At 36.2% G+C, this 19,609-nt stretch overlaps 1 pseudogene; it reads right to left on the bottom strand.

The window, feature by feature from the left end:
• Positions 1–3,832: 3,832 nt before the first annotated feature.
• On the bottom strand, positions 3,833–3,907 carry LOC116104225 (annotated as a pseudogene).
• Between the last annotated feature and the right edge of the window lie 15,702 nt (positions 3,908–19,609).

The raw sequence follows: 19,609 nt of genomic DNA, 5'->3' as shown, positions 1-19,609 counted from the left end.
TTGGGCTATGTGGTAATTCTGTTTTATTCAAATTCTTCTGGTAAAGAACTCATCTGAAATCTAATGCACAATTATAGTTTCAAACTATTTATTTTCTTACTCATTAATCTTGGGATCTCTCAATATTAATTGTGTCTAGCTCTTAGAATCATATTCAAGTTCAAGTGTGTGTGTGTGTGTGTGTGTGTGTTTATGCTTTAGATAAAAAAAAATTTCCAGTTGCTAAAGTATTGAACATCTACAAATACCAGCCTACATTAAAAATCTTACTAAACAATTCTTTTACAGGTTTTATTTAGTAGATTCTATTCAATCCATATATTTGCATTAGGCTCATTTTTAACCTATTTTAATTTGACAAACATGAAAACTAGCTATTTGAAAATTTAAAATATATAAGAAAATGGTTTACTGAATCATGCTCTCATCTGCCATGTTTTGAAAGCCAAGAATCTTTGAATTAAAAATTGAAAATTTATTTTTCTCATAAGCTACTTTGTGCAAATGAATTTTACTCCAACATTTCATTGCTTGATGGCATACTGACAACAGTAGTAACGCTTCACACCATTTTTTTTCAGAGAAATAACCACTATTATTTAAAAAGACCTGGAATAATTTATGCAAAAAAACTGGACATTTTCTTGCAATTTATTATGTGATCACAACAAACCTGCTTTTTGTTAGAATCAGACATAGTATTATTTTCAATGATCCAGTTTTTTTATTGTTACAAAAGAGTTGTAATTCCATTTTATTAAACCTATTGAGAAGTCACCACAGAAATAAGATGGATCTGGATCTTTCTAAAGACTCTCTTTATAACTTCTTTGTAATTTTTGAAACAGTAGTAATAAAATCTTAGTGTCTTATGAAATTCAATTTATGATGATTTTCCAGAGCTTTAGACTTCTAAAAAAATTACATTAAATTTTGGAACATCTTCTATAAGATCTTAGAAAATAAATATTCTAAAATGGAACTTAGGGATAAAACAAAACAGGATTCTCTTTTCTAAGAAACTAGCGTTGGGGAAGCAACACTAATCTTTATTGCTATGTTGTTACCTTAAGAATGACACCGATATTAATTAGCAGAAAGTAGTTCTTTTAGTAAAGGATTCATGCTCACCAGATAAGTCATCTTTTAAAACAATAAGTTTTAAGGACAACTAAAATACCGATGATGTTTACCCTCAGACTAATATAATTCTGAACCTTTTTAATTCTTCCCTGGATGACGTAAATGGACTCTGTAAATGGAGGTGAAACACTGGCATGTTCAAGCAAAGATTACTGAAAAGTAAAATATTTCTTTCATACTAGATATTCCTATCAAGTTTGTATATTACTCTTTTAATCTCTCTTAAAATTCCATTTTAAATGAAATAAAATTAATTTTCTAAATGCAATGATGATTTCCATTAAGCTTTTCACTGTAAAATAAAATATTTTACTTAAAGGCTCTATCAGTCAGCATACTGTAGGTCCAAACTGGCTATCAAAATGAAGTCACATGGACCATATGATTTTCATCATGACCAGCAGACACTAAGATCCATGGCTATGACAAAGTGTTTCTAGGTAATAGTTAAATGATTGTTCCTAGGAAACATTTTGTAGTCTCAATTTTAAAACTCTGGTTTCCACAAAATGTATTCAGTCTCATTCTTATGATATCTTTATTGTAAGAAATTTATCACAATGCGCACTGCAGTTTCAACTGTTGCTCTGCTGTCAGACTCAAGACTGATATTTCTGGTAACTGACACACATCTTACAGAGTTTGGTTAACAAAATGAAGTTAATCTGTAGACTTCTGCCCTCACTGATATTTTCCCCAACAGTTCATTTTTTCCTTTGAATCCACACTTCCTTTATGGCAAGAATTTCTCCTGTATGTGTGAGCTCTCTCCAGTATGCATCTGAATATGGTTAGTGGTGTAGAGTAGTCAGTGGACATACTGTAATTTAAAAATCTGAATTATTCCTACCTTGCCATCCCATCCAATTTGACCTTTACACATTGCAAGATATTTTGAATTTCCTTCTCAGAACTGTAAAAAATCACAATAACATTATCCATTCTAAAAGACCACCAGGAGTAATAGGAACAATATAGTTGTAGCCAAGTGGTGGATCATGCCTTCAGTAAAAGATTTCTCTTTGTATTTTATGAATACGATAATTTTAAATCTTATGTCCATATCTGAACTCATGAGTGGGTAAGTATGACAAGATTTACATAAACATTAAATAACTACTGAAATGTGACAAATTAAAAACTTTAGCATACATTCATGACTATAGAAAGTTTAGTATTTGCAATGTCAGAAGCAATGCTGTGTATGCCAAAAATTGGATGGTCCCTGGAAACACACCTCTCTTTTTTTTTTAAACTTTTTTTTTCTTTTATTATACTAAGTATACTGTAGCTGTCTTCAGACACTCCAGAAGAGGGCATCAGGTCTCATTACGGATGGCTGTGAGCCACCATGTGGTTGCTGGAATTTGAACTCAGGACCTTCGGAAGAGCAGTCAATGCTCCCAACCACTGAGTCATCTCTCCAGCCCCAAAATACACCTCTTTTAACATAGCCTGTCAAGCATGTACTGAGAATCAATGTCTACTGAAAACGACATTTAAATGCTGTATTAGAAAGCATACATTAACTCTTTTAATTCATTTTAAGGAATGAACAGATAAATTCAATGCCTAAATTTTATCTTTTTCAACAATCAACAAGAATATGAAGGTATCAGTTAAAAGGTATGTAACGATATTATTTTAAATGGACACTTGTCATTTACAATGTTCACTTTAAGTCAGTGGTATTTGGGGCCTGTTAAGAGTATAGAAGAGGATTGCCAAATGTGGTATCACTGGGAGGTGAGCCCTTTGCACCTGTGGAGGCTCGATGGCACAGGATAATGGGATGATAGGCCGCTCAGGCATGAGTGTGTAGGCAGATGGGGGAGCATCCTCATAAAGGCAGGGGGTAGGGAGGAAGGGAAGGGGGGCTTGTGGAGGGGAAACTGGGAAAAGGGTAACATTTGAAATGTAAATAAATAAAATAACCATAAAAAATGAATAAAAAGAATATAGAAGAAAGGAGGTCCAGTTACAGGCCCAAATTGGGATCCAGCTCAAGAGGAGGCCCAAGGCCTGACAATATTACTGATGCTGTTGTGCTTACAAACAGCAGTCTAGCATGACTACCCTCTGAAAGACCCAACATGCAGCTAAAAGAGTCAGATGCAGATGTTTATAACCAACCAACGGACAGAAGCTGGAGACTCCTGTGGTTGAATTAGGAAAAAGCTGGTAAAAACTGAAGAGGAGGGTGACCCTATAGGAAGATTGGCAGTCTCAACGAACCTGGAACCCAGAGATCTATCAGACACCGAGACACCAACCAGATAGCATGCACCAGCTGATATGAGCCTGCAACACATACACAGCAGAGGACTGCCTGGTCTGGACTCAGTGAGAGAAGATGCACCTAACCCTCAAGAGACTTGAGGCCCCAGGAAGTGGGAAGTCCTGGTGGGGTGGGGGAGAGATGTGGGGACTTCCTCTTGGAAACAGGGCAGCAGAGGAGTTATGAGATGAGGAACAGTCAGAGGGTGGATCGGGAGGAGGAAAAAAACTGGACTGTAAAAAATGTTAAAGAATAAAAAAACAGAATATAGAAGACAACCTCAAAAACAGAAATGTTAGTCATCTAGAGAATCAATGAACAAACTGTACAAGGTGCAATCCAATTGGGACAAATATAATGCAAATCAACCCAAAGGAGGGCCATTTTTTAAATTTTTTTTATTTTTATTTTAAAAATATGGAACATTTCATGAATTTGCGTGTCATCCTTTCGCAGGGGCTATGCTAATCTTCTCTGTATCGTGCTGCCGAAGCGAGCACTAGGAAGGCCATTTTTAATAGACAGGGAGAAACCAATCACTCTCACTCACTCAACCAATCAAACCAAACAAACAACCAACAAACCAAAAATCTAAAACAACAATGGCTATGGAAAGATGGAAGGAAGTCCAAGTGTTATTCAGTGTTCCCGACTCTGCAGGAGAAGGCTGACTTTCTATTCCATAGATTAGCAATAGAAGGGGTCTCTTCCCTTGGGCACTATGAAATCTGTCCTAGTGGTGGTCCTGACACCACGGTGCTATACCACGCAGTTCGATCTACTCTCTGCCACATGCCAATGTTCCTTTTTAATCCCCTAGCTTATCCTGAGTCAATAAGGCCAGTAGTATAGTGCCTTGACCCAAAGTTAGGCCCGGACACCAAAGGGACATTTGTGAAGGCTGAGAGATACAAACACTTTTCTCTTCTTGAGGAAGTTGCGTTTCTCACCACTTGGTGTCAAAAATTTTATGTAATATTTTCTTGCTCTAGTATTTTAAAAATTGAACTAATTTGATTACCTCTTCTCTTAAAGTAAAAACAGTTTCAGATATTCAAGAGAAAGACATATATGCTCTCTGAACTAGAAACTGCAATTTTAAGAGGTTTGAAATAAAGAATTAGGCAAGCGTAGAAAATGGAAAATGTATTCTCAGAGATGTTGCTTGCTCTATTGTTCATGGCAGAAGGAAAGTCATGTAAAGTCTATTGATAATTTTGATATATAAAATGTCTCATGCTTGCAAGCTGTACAATCTCAGTTTTCATCACTCAACTGTGATGCTATATATACTGAAACAATGACAGATAGTATGTTAACAGATTTTCATGACAATACTCCAAAAACATTAGCTATAACAATAGTTAATTTATTAAAAGAATGTAGTTTGCCTTTATTATTTTGTTTTTTTTCTTGTTTATGTATTTTTTGTTCTATTTTTGCTTTTGTTTTGATCCTTCAAAAGAATAAAGTTATAAGGAAAATTCTCTATTTTGAACCCATTTGATATAGAGTGGACATTATTTCTGCAATACTGGAAAGGGTTCAGTGAGGCAATGAACATGCAGTAGCCTTTCAGTAGTAACTAAGAAAACCCATAAAATAAGTATAGACTAGACAGTAAATGAGATATTCCTGAGAGTGTACACAGTGAGATAGGCCTCACTCTCTGTAGTTTCCAATTATATAAAGCTGCTTTATCCTAGTTGTTACACTCTAACCAAATGCCTGAGCATGAGAAATTTAAAGTGAACATTAATATGTTCAATCCACTATCCTGGAGATTGGAAAATCCACATCAGCAGAGGGCATTCTTGATGATGATGGGTGTCATGTGAAATCACAAAATGCACAAGCAGCAACTGGGACCAAACTTATTTTAGAGACTGTCACAAGAACCCACTGAAATAACTTTAGTTCATTCATGAGAGTGAAACTTTCAAGACTTAAGAAACTCTCATCTGATCTGGCATTGATGGTTAAATTTCTAAAACACAAAAATCTCCTGAGATACATTCAATACAAAGCAGGATCCCAGGGTGAAGTGAAAAAAGATTACCCATATAGTTCTCTTGGTTGAAGTAGAGTCAAGAAGAGAAAATAATTTTTGTAAAATATGTTCAGCAGATTCTTCATAATTAAGAATCACTTCTTTGAATATTGATATTTGTATCCTACAACTTCCTAAAGGTATTTATTAGATCTCATCATTCACTAGTATATTTATAGAGTCTTTTAAATATAGAACCATATTATCAGCAATAAACATATTTGGATTTCTTCCTTTGTATTTTTCTCACTTTTATGTATTTTGTCTGATTGTTACAGTTAAGACATGCAAATTTTTTGAACATTAGTGGTCACTGTCAGCATCTTCACAATGTTCATGATTTTTAAGGAAATTATCTCAGTTTACCTCTGCTTAGGGGATGTTCTCAATAGGTTTGCTTATATAAATTACATTTATTTTGAGGTATACTACATCTATTCCTAATATCAGAGAGATTTTTATCATGAACTCATGTTAAACCTTGTCTAATGAATTTTCTGTATTCTTTGAGGTGTAATGTGATTTCTACTCTAAAATCTGCTTATAGTCATATGATAATAATTTAAGTCTGTTTGTATGGTATTATACTTATTTATTTGTATATATTGATCCAATATTGCATGTTCTTGATGAAGACCATGATAAGGACTTCTTAATATGTTCCTGAATTTTGTTGAAAAATTTTACATCTACATTCAGTAAGGAAACTCCATTTTCCTCTCCTTTCATATTTTAAATGTTATTCTTATTCATGTATCAATATTACCAACATCTCAGAATGAATTGGGTAGTGTTCATTCCTTTCCTATTTGTGCAACAAATCGAGAATTTGACATTGGATCTTCCTTGAAAGTTTAATGGATCTTATTGTGGATGTATTTGGTTTTGTCATTTGTTTGTGTGAAGACTTTTGATTGCAGCTCTGCTCTCATTGCTTAGAATGAGTTTGTTTAGGTTCTGTGTAACTTTCGGTTTTGATTTTGGTAGATGATATGGATTTAGAATTTCATGATTTTCTGCTGGGTTGTATTGTAGATATATGCCACTCATTGTGCCTGGCGTTTATTGGGTGCTGAGATTTGGACCTTAGGTTTCCATGTTTATGTGCAAATAGCTTTGCCTTTACTCAGTGAGACAGTCCCTTCTCCCCCACCAGCTATTGATGGGGATCATATCCCATAGCTGGATAATCAGCCACCGGTACCAAAAATGTGCTATTAAGTGTGAGAAGAGCTGACGATGAGTTCAACATAGTATTTGTCTAGGCCAGCTACCAGCTGTGTGCCTTGAGCAACTTATTTCGGTTGTACTACTTTGTGTTAATCACGATTGTAGCTAATAATGTGCACCACCCCACTCAGGGTATGATATTTGGTAAACCTGAGTGCTTGTAAATATATTGGGTATTGATGCTGGTATTAGTGTCAGCTGATGTCTCTAGATATGCCCTCTCACTGCTTTTCCATCCAAATTTAATTAACCTCGGTGTTTAACCTTGAAACCGGAGAAGCTCTCAACTCTTCAGCTTCAGCAGTTTGAAATTATAATATTTTCTAATGAATAAAATAACTGATCCACAAATAGATCTTTGGCGTTGTGAATCCATGGTAAAACAGAAGAGGGGTTGCCAGACTCTCACAGGGTTTCATGACCATTTGTTCTGAGATATTTTGTGATGTGAGGGGAAAAGGTGTGGCCATACACAACGTATCCTCTCATGTTCAACAGAAAGAATTCATTGTAACTACAAATGCAATATTGCAGAGAAGGATCACAGTCTGCAGATCATAGGTGATCTGTCCCAGGATGGGCCTCTTCATATGAAATAACCACAGTAAAACAAAATGGGGTTATAGCATTCCACATTTATCTTATTACTATAATGTCAAAATGAATTATTCAAATAGTAAAAGAAACAAAATAATCATTACAATATGTTATGTGCACACGTGTCTACTATCTACAAATTCAGTCATTTTCAGTCCAGCCCTCTGTGGACTTTCCATGATAGGCCTTATGTTTATTGTCCTAGATGCTCAAGTTTCCTTACATATCCAAAGTGCTAGCAGTTGTCTCTCACCAGCAGTGAGCAGGGTTATACAGTTAATTAGAAGGGATTTAATCTTCTCACAAAACCCTTTCAATTAATGCCAAGTAAGCTGACGAGACAGGAAGCACAGCTTTCTGGTGAGAACTCAGGTAGATCCATAGTTTAAAGTTATTGTATTCTGATGCAGTTTTTATTCTCAAAAACTCAGAAGTCCCTATTGAGACAAGTTACAGACTCAGAATCACAAAATCAAGTTCAGGACCTGGGGTTCACATTCAATCCCCCTAATTCTAAATCGGAAAATACTTTTCATTTGTTAGCAAGCTTGCCATGAGGGGAAGCTTAGCAATTGGAAAATTTTCAAATATAGTATTCAAATATATCAATTCGGATTTATGGATGACTGTAGGAAAGTTAATCCCTATAAATCTTAACAAACTAATATATAAATACAGTAAATATGACACACACACAATGTTCATGTTATAAGGTTGTTATAAAATTTAATCAGCATGTATACACTAGTTATCACAATGATTCGCATAAAGTAAATGTTCAACAATTAACTGCTGTCACTCTTTCCTTGGAGGATTTCTTCACAAACTAAAAACACACTAAAGTACAAATTAAGAATCAGAGATTGTAAGATGCAGGTTAGGCCTCCTGGAGAGGAGAATACTGAATGGTGGAGGCAGGCGATTGCTGGAGAGAAGGCTCATTTTTCTCCAACATCAACACCATAGCAAAGGAAAGACTTTTTATTTCTTCCAAGGGTTACATTTCACTGGGACTTGAAAAAACTTTGTCTGAAATTCTAGAGATTACTTTCCATTTTCTAAAGAAATGGGTGGAACAGTTTTATTGAATTCATTAATAGAACTCCCACCCAGATTTAAAAACTACACTAACCACCAGGGGTCACACTTAGTGTCAGGAATGGGTATTTTGCTGGACTACAAAGACCAATTCTGTAGGAGTAATGATTGTGAAGGGTAAATGAAAATTTTCATTTTTTTTCTCTAGAAGGACACCATCAAGAGACCTTTCAGGTTCAGGGGGTTGGTCACTCCAAAGCATATAGTTCCTAATGTAAAACTTATGAAAACAGATATTCAGAAAGACTGTTTAGAGGCAAAATTTGTCATCTCCATTTCCTCCTCCTCCTCCTCCTCTTCCTCCTCCTCCTCCTCTTCCTCCTCCTCCTCCTCATCCTCCTCCTCATCCTCCTCCTTCTCCTCCTCTTCCTTCTTCTCCTCCTTCTCTTCCTCCTTCTACATTTTTTCCCAGGCAGGGGTAATTGAAGTGCTCTGGATCTCCCAAAAAATAATGAGGTTTTATTGCAAAAGCTCCAAGAAGAAAGATCTTCACTTACATGTGCTAACATTTTCATATATTACTTTTTCTTGGCTGAGATGTGAGGAACTAATAGTCATTAATAAATTAGCTCAAATGAAGTCTTTCCCTTCCTAGTACACAGAAAGAACAGGTCTGGATAAAGTCACTGGCAGTTTTGCATGGGGCTTGAAAACTAGATTTTGCAAGAACCAACTTCTGTATCCCCATAGGCCTTTCCTTCACAAAGAACAATGTTGCCTGAATGGGGAAACTTAAGGGAAGATTGTTTGAAATATTCTTTCATGTGAGAAGTTCAGGAAGATTTACTAGCACATACCTGACCTTCTCCAAGGAGCATTTTGATTTAATCCCTTTCATATTCTTTTGCGACAACCTTCTTTGAAATTTTCTCAGGAAGGGTGGAATATAATTCATGAATAAAACTTGGTCATCTTACAGATGACTGGTGAGCTCTGAGTTGTTTCAGAAGAACACAATTTAATGTGTTCCTCCCAAGGGTGAGCCAGTCAAATATCCCCAGCCTCTGGATATTAAAGACAACACTCAATACAGCAGCAACCCTGAACCGCACTTTCTTCCCATATCCCTTGATTTGCATTCAAGTCTCGTCTGGGTTCCAAGCAGTATCTGTCTTCTGACCTATCCACATTATTCTTACATTCACATCTGATTGTATCAATGATATTTTCACATCTGTTCCTATACATAGGATATTCATTCTTTTTAGAAAGGCCTAAAATTTTATTTTAAAAATCAAAGGTCAGTTTTGCCAAAGAAATTTCTCGACATGGTTCACATTAAATATTATGAACCTGTTCTTCAAGAAAAAAGAAAAACATTACACTCTCTCTCTCACACACACACACACACACACACACACACACACACACACAAGTGCACACACATGAACACATACACATACTTTACTTCACATGGACACACTTCACACATACAATACAAATACACAAACATGGCCATGTGGTGGTGGCACATGCCTTTAATCCCAGCACTTGGGAGGCAGAGGCAGGTGGATTTCTGAGTTTGAGGCCAGCCTGGTTTACAGAGTGAGTTCCAGGACAACCAAGGCTATGCAGAGAAACCCTGTCTCAAAAAAATCAAGAATCAAAAACAAATAAACAAACAAACAAAACCCAAATACACAAACATAAATGCACATACAGACACACACACATTTCACTTAGATACTATGGAAACTGAAAGTCAACGTTACCTTTTTTTTTTTTTTTTTTTTTTGGTGTTTCAACTGGAGGGGTTAATGGATTAGAGTCCATTAACATGAAGTTTATTGTAAGCACAACAGAAAAAAATATTATCTAGTCACTTTCCACTTTCTCCTATGGATAGAAACAGCCACTGGATATTGTTATAAGCAAAGTTTTACAATTCATAATCAGCTGTGTTTTTCCAGATATGCCTTTATATTTTTGGTGATAGCAAGTGCACACTAGCTTTGAGCTTTCTTTCTTCTTTTTGTCTAGGATGTGATCATAAACAGGCAAAAATAATCAATCTTTTAAGGTTGAAAATAAAACTTTCATCCTTAACATGGTGTTTAACTAAAGACACACAAGTAGAAGTTGTGCCTAAATAAATTTAGCCACCACTGCCCAGCTTCAATGTTACTTTTTAATGTGCAAATTTTTTCTTCTCTGACACTGTCGATACAGGCCATCACTAATAGACCAGCAGACTCTATAGTTACATTACAGCTTTAGTACCATCACTAATAGACCAGCAGACTCTATAGTTACGTTACAGCTTCAGTGCCTACCTTGGTTTATAGTCCACCCTCATCTCCATACAATAAAAATCTGTCATTGGAAATTTGTCTACAAGTTATTCACTTTTGTTTCTAGCCCTGTAAAAAGAAATTTTAACAGCTCTTCCAACAAGGATTTTTCTAATAACCATTTGTAATAATAAGTTCAACTCTTCGAACCAAACAGGTCAAATAAATGGCCAGTGAATGCCACATACTTAGTTTTGAAATTGTGAATAAAAGGGATGGGTATGGAGAAATGAACTATGGGAACGCACAGACCGAGAGGGTTATAGATATTCTTTTCTCACTTACTGTCACAGAGAAACGAGTTACACATGGTTTGGGGGCATTCTAGACCACGGTATTAGGAATATTAAGAACATAATGAGGTAACCAAAACAGCAAGAATATGAAGGAAAGGCTGGTTTCTGCGTACTATCCTGAAGTCTGCACATCCTAATAAGAAGGACTCAAGGATACCCTTGCCTCTTTCCTCATAACTGAGCTCTGAGCACCATGACTACTCTGCCTGGAATGAAGGCATACCTGTCGCCTTGAAGCATACCATATCACCTTCATAAGCCAGTTTATACCAAAAACATTATTTAAGCTGTGTTTCTGGACTTTTCTTTGGTGATCAAGGCTGAAAAGTTAGTAGAACATACCTACCGAATAGATCTCAATTGAGAACTCTAGAGAGCAAGGATCGGCTGGACTACCATGTACTGGAGCAGTTAACCCAGATGTCAAATATCTTATTAGGCAAAACAATATTTTTTCTGTAATTATATGCAGCAAGAGCACCAGGAAGTTTGCATGAGGCTTCTTCTGTGTCTCTTGCTGTTCACCTCTCTCTATACAAGGCTAGCTGACCCAAAAGCTTCCAGAGGACTCTGTTGTCTCACTTCCTGAGCACTGGGGTGTCAAAGCACACTACAGTGCTTGGTTGTTTGTGGGTTTTGGAGAGCCCAACTCCAGTCCTTATGCTTGTATAGCAAGTACTTTAGCCACTACACACTTTCTCTAGTCTTTATTTTGCTAACCTGAGGTGATTACTATGGGATACACAATAACCATGAGCATAAGAGTTCTGGATCATTGGGCTCATTCTGATGAACTGAAATGATGATGATATTTCCCCAGGACCCTGACACAGACACAGACAACCATACCTCCAAGTATCATAGGCTTTATGAATTCGGTGACAGTAATTAAAATGACATTCTTCTTAAGAAATATTTTGTTTGTTTTTTGTTTTTGTTTGTTATTTTCAAGACAGGGTTTCTCTGTGTAGTCTTGGCTGTTCTAGAACTCACTCTGTAGACCAAGCTGGCCTCGAACTCAGAAATCCATCTGCCTCTGCCTCCCAAGTGCTGGGATTAAAGGCGTGCACCACCACTACCTATCTTAAATTTTTTTTTTATGTTTCCAATATCCATGTTCTTCAGGGGTTATCAATTAACAATGTTAACTATGTTTTTATTATTATATGTCACTGACATTTTGATTGTTTTCAATAGGGATTGTGGTAGATGGACCCTTTGCAACTTAATATAAAGAGTCATAACAAAGCAACTCTGTTTGGCAGATAAATTACTATTTGTATATCTTCTTGGATCTTCTGCTTATGGACCAGGAAAGTTATCTAATAATGTGCTGCATAGAATTTTATTCTATTACACACAACTTAGGATTGTGAAGACTCAGAATTTTATTTTGATTTTCAAGTATTTTATTTTTTTAAGATTTATTTATTTATTTACCTTATAAATATGTATATGAGTATACTGTAGCTGTATTCAGACATATCAGAAGAGGGAATCAGATCCCATTACTGATGGTTGTGAGCTACTATGTGGTTGCTAGGATTTGAACTCAGGACCTCTGGAAGAGCAGTCAGTGCTCTTAACCTCTGAGTTATCTCTCTAGCCCAAGTATTTTATTTTTAATTGAAATACAATTACCTCACTTACTCCCTCCCTTTCCTTCTCCAGACTCCCCCCAGATAACCTTCTTAAAACATCATACACACTAAAGGACCACACTCTTGAAAGACCCCTGGGGGAGACCCCTACTTAAATCTCAGGAGGACATACACCCAAAGAATCACGAGAGACCACATCTTGATGTAATTACAAGAGGTATATTTTAATTTCAGGACGCCCTGGTTCGGCACCACAGTCATCTCACACAGGAGATAATGGAGCCGACCAGGAAGCTTGAAAGTTAGGGGTTTTTATAGGGAAAAGGTCTGAGGGAACAAAGGGATCAGTGTGGTCATACATGATTGGCTAGTTCAAATATTAACTATTACGTGCAGAACAGAGTGGAAAATTCCTAAGGTTGGTGTTAATCTGAGTCAACAGAGCATCTGACCTTAAACCATATCTGAGAGGACCAGATGGTCCATTACTTATTGTCTGCCAGGCACGTCTTTGCAGGCCTGGGCCTTGGACACGTCCTCGTTTGCCTAGACATGTTTTCCTCTATGTTTATAGTTTTATGTCTTCTTGACCTGCCAGCTCTTATGATATCTAACAACTTGTTTGCTCTTTCCCAGGCCTATGTGGCCAGTTTGTGATGGATTCTTAGGCCCATAACTTTTCTTCCTAGTCAGCACAGGTTTAAAGCTTTAATTTTTCCTTACACTCTCATGTTGTAGTGTTTTTAGATAGACATTATTGACATTCTATTATTTATCTTGAGATTATATTATAATTACACCATTTTCTCCCTCTCAGCCCTTCCATTTTCCACTCCCTGCTCTCCTTAAAATTCGTAGACCATCTTCATGATGCTCTCATAATCATTCTAATTTATTCTATGGATTTAAGTCCTAGATCACATATAACTTCAGTTTTCCAACTCTATTTCCTACCCTCTGTGTCAGCTCTTGTCATGTAGCTGTGTTTCATAACTACAATGAAAAATGAATATATGAAATTTCAAAAATGGCATGAATATGTGTGATCCAAGGAAGGAGAGTCTAAACATTGGAATGCTTTCTTTTCCTGAGAAGTACCTGAGATTGGAAAATGAGGATTGTTTGAACTTTATCTGGGCTTTTTGGAAGCTTGTGTTTTAGTTTGAAGTTTTTAACAAACGAACATTTATATATTCAAAATTACATAATTATACTTCCCAATTTTCCCTTTCACATGAAATAGTTTGTGGCAAATGCTATTCAACCTTCATTCTCAGCCTCTCAGTCAAACCTTAGACTACAGGCTCATTTTAAAAATCTCAGCTTCCTAAACCGCACCAGATACATTATTTCTTCACTAATTAATGTAAATAGTTACTTGGCTTAACAAAGTTTTGTTTTCAGTGAAATCCTGTTCTATTTTCCCATTTCCCATTGCTAATAATACATTGACACACTCATGAGATTCTTGAATAACAGAGACATATTTTGGATCTAATCCTGGTCTAAAGTCAAGGGACTCCAACTGGTGATAGTCCTCTTGGCAGTCGAACCCTGATTCAAAGAAAAGCATCATTGAGAAAGAGATAAGGAACATGCATGCATCATCTTGTCTTCCTCTTTTAAAACCGGAGGCCTTATCTAATCTTAATCGTGCCCCAAAGACCAATAATATAAAGTTTCTACCCACTTAAGGCTTCAGGAGAGGGCTTAAATTTGTACATGAATTTTAAGGTAGACAAACACCATTAAAATGTGAACATAATTAAGTATTTGGTACTTATCTCATTATCATTCTAATTTATTCTATTTAAACCTGGAGGTAACATCATAGGCCTATAATGACCTGAGAGTCAAAGGCTGAAAGCCTGCAAAAGATCTAGGAACAGGCAAACTTGATCCCGGGAGACTTGTAAAAATAAACATATTTTGAATAAAGTCTATCATCTGCAGATAGAGGAAGTAGAGAAAAGTAGGTAGGTGAAGGTAGTTTGAATTTAGAGATTTAGAGTCCATGCTCAAAGACCTTTACAATGGGTACTTATTTAAATGTTAAAATTTTATACCCCAGTTACTTTGCACTGGAAGACCTGATTCTATCCCCTAACGAAAATTTAGAAGTTTCATCCAGAGGATACCTCAGTGCCAACAAGATCTGTGAACAAGAGTAACTTTCTTAACTTCCATCCAGCTTAGATTGGTCACTTGTAAAATGAAATTCATGTTATCTACTTCATAGTTCGGTTCTGGAGAATTAATTTTATGAGATTACAACAGTGAAGCTCATACAAAAAAAAGGACAGGGGATTTAGGAGGCACTCAGTGACTGGCAACTCTACCTCTATTACCTTAAAAAATTGGCTATGTGACTCCCCTGGTAACACAAACAGACTTGTACAAGATCATCGCCTTTATTTGAGGCATAAATCTTTTTACCAGTCGGCCCCAAACTACTTCACTAGCTTCATTTCCTTATATTGTAATTTCCCACAGGCCTGCGGGCTCCAGGCAAGCTGTAATTTTCACCTTTCTCAGAGCATGTAATATTACCTTTTTATGAATCCCTGTCTTTCTGAACTTACTATTCCTTTGATGTGTAATGTCTGTACCTTCTTGTTCACCCAGCGAATGCCAACACATCCTGCAGTTTTCTGAAAATGGGTTCTATCTGGTAATGCTGCACAGATAGCATTCACATTCTTGGAGATAATTAATCACCACATTTCTATCTACCCCATAAATATTTGCTTATGTGTTATGATTACTAACTAGTTACGTTAAGTGACTTGTGTTGTGTCATGCCATGGCTACTTTCTCTGTATGATTTCAACACACCACAGCATTTTCAAGACAGGAAAGTTTTATTTTATTTCCAATTGTTCTGGTAAACAGTGATAACATTATTAAATATAGTTTATACCTACATGTAGTTATTCAACCATGATCACTGGAGAGCTTCTGTAGGAGATCATTCCTGCATTTGGCTAAAAATCAGTAACTAGAAAGTGTTAAGAAATGACAGAAAATGTGGTTATTATTGACACTGTCTCTTCTGGTACACACATGCATTGGAAGTTGTGCATTAGAATAATGGTAGAACATCTTGGAGACCTATGAGGATATGATTAGGGATTGATAAAAATGTAAAGTTGTTTTGTTTGAATAATTCACAGTTTCTTATTTAATAATTGAATTTTAATAGTAATTTAAGGTTTTTGTTTAATTATTTCATACTGATAAAAATTTAAAGATGTTGTTTGAATTATTGTATATTGATAGAAATTAAAGGCTGTTTTGTTAAACTGTTGTTTGACTATATAGCACATATTCAATTTATTTAAAATATGATGATTTTTACAACTATTTCTACTGAGTGTAGGTTGTTATTGTCAGAGAAAAGGACAATTCTTAAACAGAACTGGAGATATAAAGTGGAAACTTCTGGTTTCTTTGAAAAGTTAGCTATGTCAAATGTTTGCTGGGGCACACAGATGGAAGATGCTTTGCTGAAGCAGACACGGGGAAGCAGACACACATGACAGGATGTTTTGCTATAAAAAACATGTGAAAGAGCACATGATGAAGGAATATAAATATGATCCCACCAACAGTGGAAGTGGAACATTTGTTCACTTTGCTTCACCTAGCTATTTTTTAACCGATGACATGCATATATTGGTTTGTCTAACATTGTGTTGTTGAGCCACCCCAACCAGCAGGGGTATTCAATAGGAAACTAGGGCAGGGGAGAGAGAGTGAAGGAGACAAGAGACACAAAGAATAAGAGCAAGACAGTTGTCTAAGTTCTGAAAAACTTTATTTTAGGGATGGCAATATAAACATAAACAAGAGGAAGCTTCAAGGGACGGGGGAAGAGCCCAGGGGCTTTCCGAAGGCCAGGTGGCAATCTTCACTTTCTGGAACCAGCAGTCATTATGTTCTCTCCACCCACAAATTTTTTTTCTGTTTAACCACAAATTTTATCTCAGGGCTTATTTATGTAAGCTAGTAATATTCCACAAGGCTATGGTTGAGACCATGGCTCCTGGAGCATTCATTCACTTTGCTTCACCTAGCTGTTTTTTAACTGATGATATGCATGTATTGGTTCACCTTAGATTGTGTTGTTGAACTCTACTTGTGGTAATGTTTCCATTGAGAGAAACTGGCCAATGAACTTTTTGTGAAGTTCCTGGGGTTCTTGCCACTTCCACAGACTCTGGCCAGTTGATAAGCTTCATTGTTTTTTCTTCCTTGAATTGTAACTGCTGATTTGTGAGTTGTGTCTGCCAAGTGAACAGGTCTGTAGTGTTGTTTGTGTTTGATGTTTGCTAGTAGACTTGACAGAAAACAGCAAAGTTTGGACTTGCTCCCAAAGAACTATTTCTAGACAGGTCTACTCCTCCCACCCCATGTACTACTTTTCTTTCCTCCTTCTTCTAGAGAGTGGTGGGATAGTGGGGAGGTTGAACCCTTATTAAAGTAAGTTGAGAAAAATTTATGCCTACAAGTGTATGTAAGGGTATGTACCTGTGTTTAGTGTCATTCTTCAGAACTGTGCTTCTTATTTTGTGGACAGTATCTGAGACTCTGGCTTTGAGAAGGTTTGTGAGGTTGGCTTGCCAGAGAATCCCAGGTATTTGCCATGTTTATGTCTCTCTCAGTCAGTGCCTTGCAAGCAGGTACTAGCATTTTCATGGTTTTGATGTGGGTTCTTGAAATCTAAACCAGGTCCTCATAACTGTGCAGCAGTCATTCAATTTACTGAGCCTTACAACCAGCCCCCAGTTCAATTTTCTTTGATTGTTTTGATTTCAGAAGCTCTGCTTTGCTTTCTGATTACTGTAGTTATGTTCCTACAAATTCTTCATGAAAGCTCTTAAGCTATAAATGTTCTTAATAGCTGCCTATAAATCTACAGAAAGAATCACACATAAAGGTGGTTCAAGAACAACTACACACCACAGGGTTCATGACTAGAAGATAGCATTCAACATAGTTTGTTACGAATTTCCTACTATGTCAACTATGATGTCCTTCACATGGACACTGTCTAATCATTTTACTAAGCAGAGGATTCTATTCTACTCATACGAGGAGAAGAATAGAGGACTAAGAGCATGCACCTTGCTGTGGAGACAAGATAGGATAATCTATGCTGTGGTGTATTGAATTTTAAAATACTCAGAGCAGAAAAAGGATTCATGCTTTCTGTGTTTGGATTAAGATGGTTACAATCAGAATCCCATCTCTGCAGCAGAATGGCTATATTTGTGTTTCAATTTCTACCCTCATAAAACAATAGCATCCGTGACCTGCATTCAATAGTTCAGTCAAACAACATTGATTAAGTACCTATTATTTAACATTATTTGCACACATTGTCCAGAAGCCTTCTTTCTATTAGTCATTTAATCCCCATAACAGCATTGTTGATGCATTAACATTTTATAAATGAAGAGATGAGGCGTGGAATCAATGAGCAATTTGCTCATGATTATGCACAGGATAAATGATCTCAAGTCATGTGTTGCTGTGTAATTTTCAAGGGTGAATTTAGAAGGCATGACATTTTAAAGTTACCTTACAAGAGGACCAGCTCTTCAGGAAAGTATTCCCTATTGTTGGCTTTCCTCTATGCTACTACTAGCATCCTTGCCTTTCTCACAGCCCCTTTTTGATTGTTAACCAATGACTCTTTATCTCTACTTAACTGCAGAGTGAGGGATGGTGGCACAATCTCCCTCTATGCACCTTCCCCTGTTCAATCTACCCAATTCATGTTTGTTGGAAGAATAGATAAATGGATAGATGAATGCTTGGATGTACGATGTATCTTATCTTCATTAGAGTCCATTAACATGAAGTTTATTGTAAGCACAACTGACAAATCCAGCTAGGTAATATTTACTGTTAATCCAGAATCTGCCTTCCCATGTTTCATTCTTAATGGAAGCATGGTTTTATTGGGCAAGAATGTCCAACCTCAGAACAATGAAAAAATATTATCTAGTCACTTTCTCCTATGGATAAAAACAGCCACTGGATATTGTTATAAGCAAAGTTTTATAATTCATAATCAGCTGTGTTTTTCCAGATATGCCTTTATATTTTGGTGATAGCAAATGCACACTAGCTTTGAGCTTTCTTTCTTCTTTTTGTCTAAGATGTGATCATAAACAGGCAAAAATAATCAATCTTTCAAGGTTGAAAATAAAACTTTTATCCTTAACATGATGTTTAACTAAAGACATGCAAGTAGAAGTTGTTTGATGCCTAGAGCATGCAAACCAGAATGCAGCTATTTATAAGAACCCAACTATGTGAGTAGAAGCATTTTCCTCACCCATTATAATTTTATTTTATTAAACATAGCCATATATAAAATGTTATATAGTAATGCATGTCTTATCAAAGGAGCCTCTATATGCCTCAAAAATAGAGAAGAACTGTATAATTAGAACCTGTTTTTACTGGCCCTTCAACTAAATCTTTAGGGACTCAGAAAGTATTAGTCAGAAAAGCATTAGAAAACTTTTTCCTTCATTTTGTAGAAAATTACTGTCATTTATAAAGTGTAACATTTTACTCATAACTGTAACAAAAATTCTAAGGGTCACCAAGAATTTTATCTTCAATAATATGATGCTATAATTATTCAAGCTTATAGCTACCTATGTTTCAACTGAGTATTGATAGCAAAAAAGGAAGATTATAAAATAAGAAGCTGTGTACTTCACCTCAATTTTTATTCTTGATCACAAAAAACTTGACTTCCTTTAACTTCAAGTACCACATGTTCAGGTCAGAGATAAATATTCAACAGTTTCATCTTTCTCAATATTATTGTAAAGATAATTAAGGATAAAGTGAGCCAGGTTCTAAACTCCACAACCGTAGGCAAATCTGAAATGTGTCTTCTAGCAAAGCAAAGTGGTTCTGTATTTTATATGTGATGGTTCAATGCCAGCGTTCTCTTGCCTACTCACTGCAGAAAGTGCTCCTCAGTGGGCAAAACCAGAACA

Source organism: Mastomys coucha, unplaced genomic scaffold, assembly GCF_008632895.1.
Source record: "Mastomys coucha isolate ucsf_1 unplaced genomic scaffold, UCSF_Mcou_1 pScaffold21, whole genome shotgun sequence".
In the NCBI taxonomy this organism is placed as follows: domain Eukaryota; kingdom Metazoa; phylum Chordata; class Mammalia; order Rodentia; family Muridae; genus Mastomys; species Mastomys coucha.
This window is presented reverse-complemented; position numbering and strand designations above follow the sequence as displayed.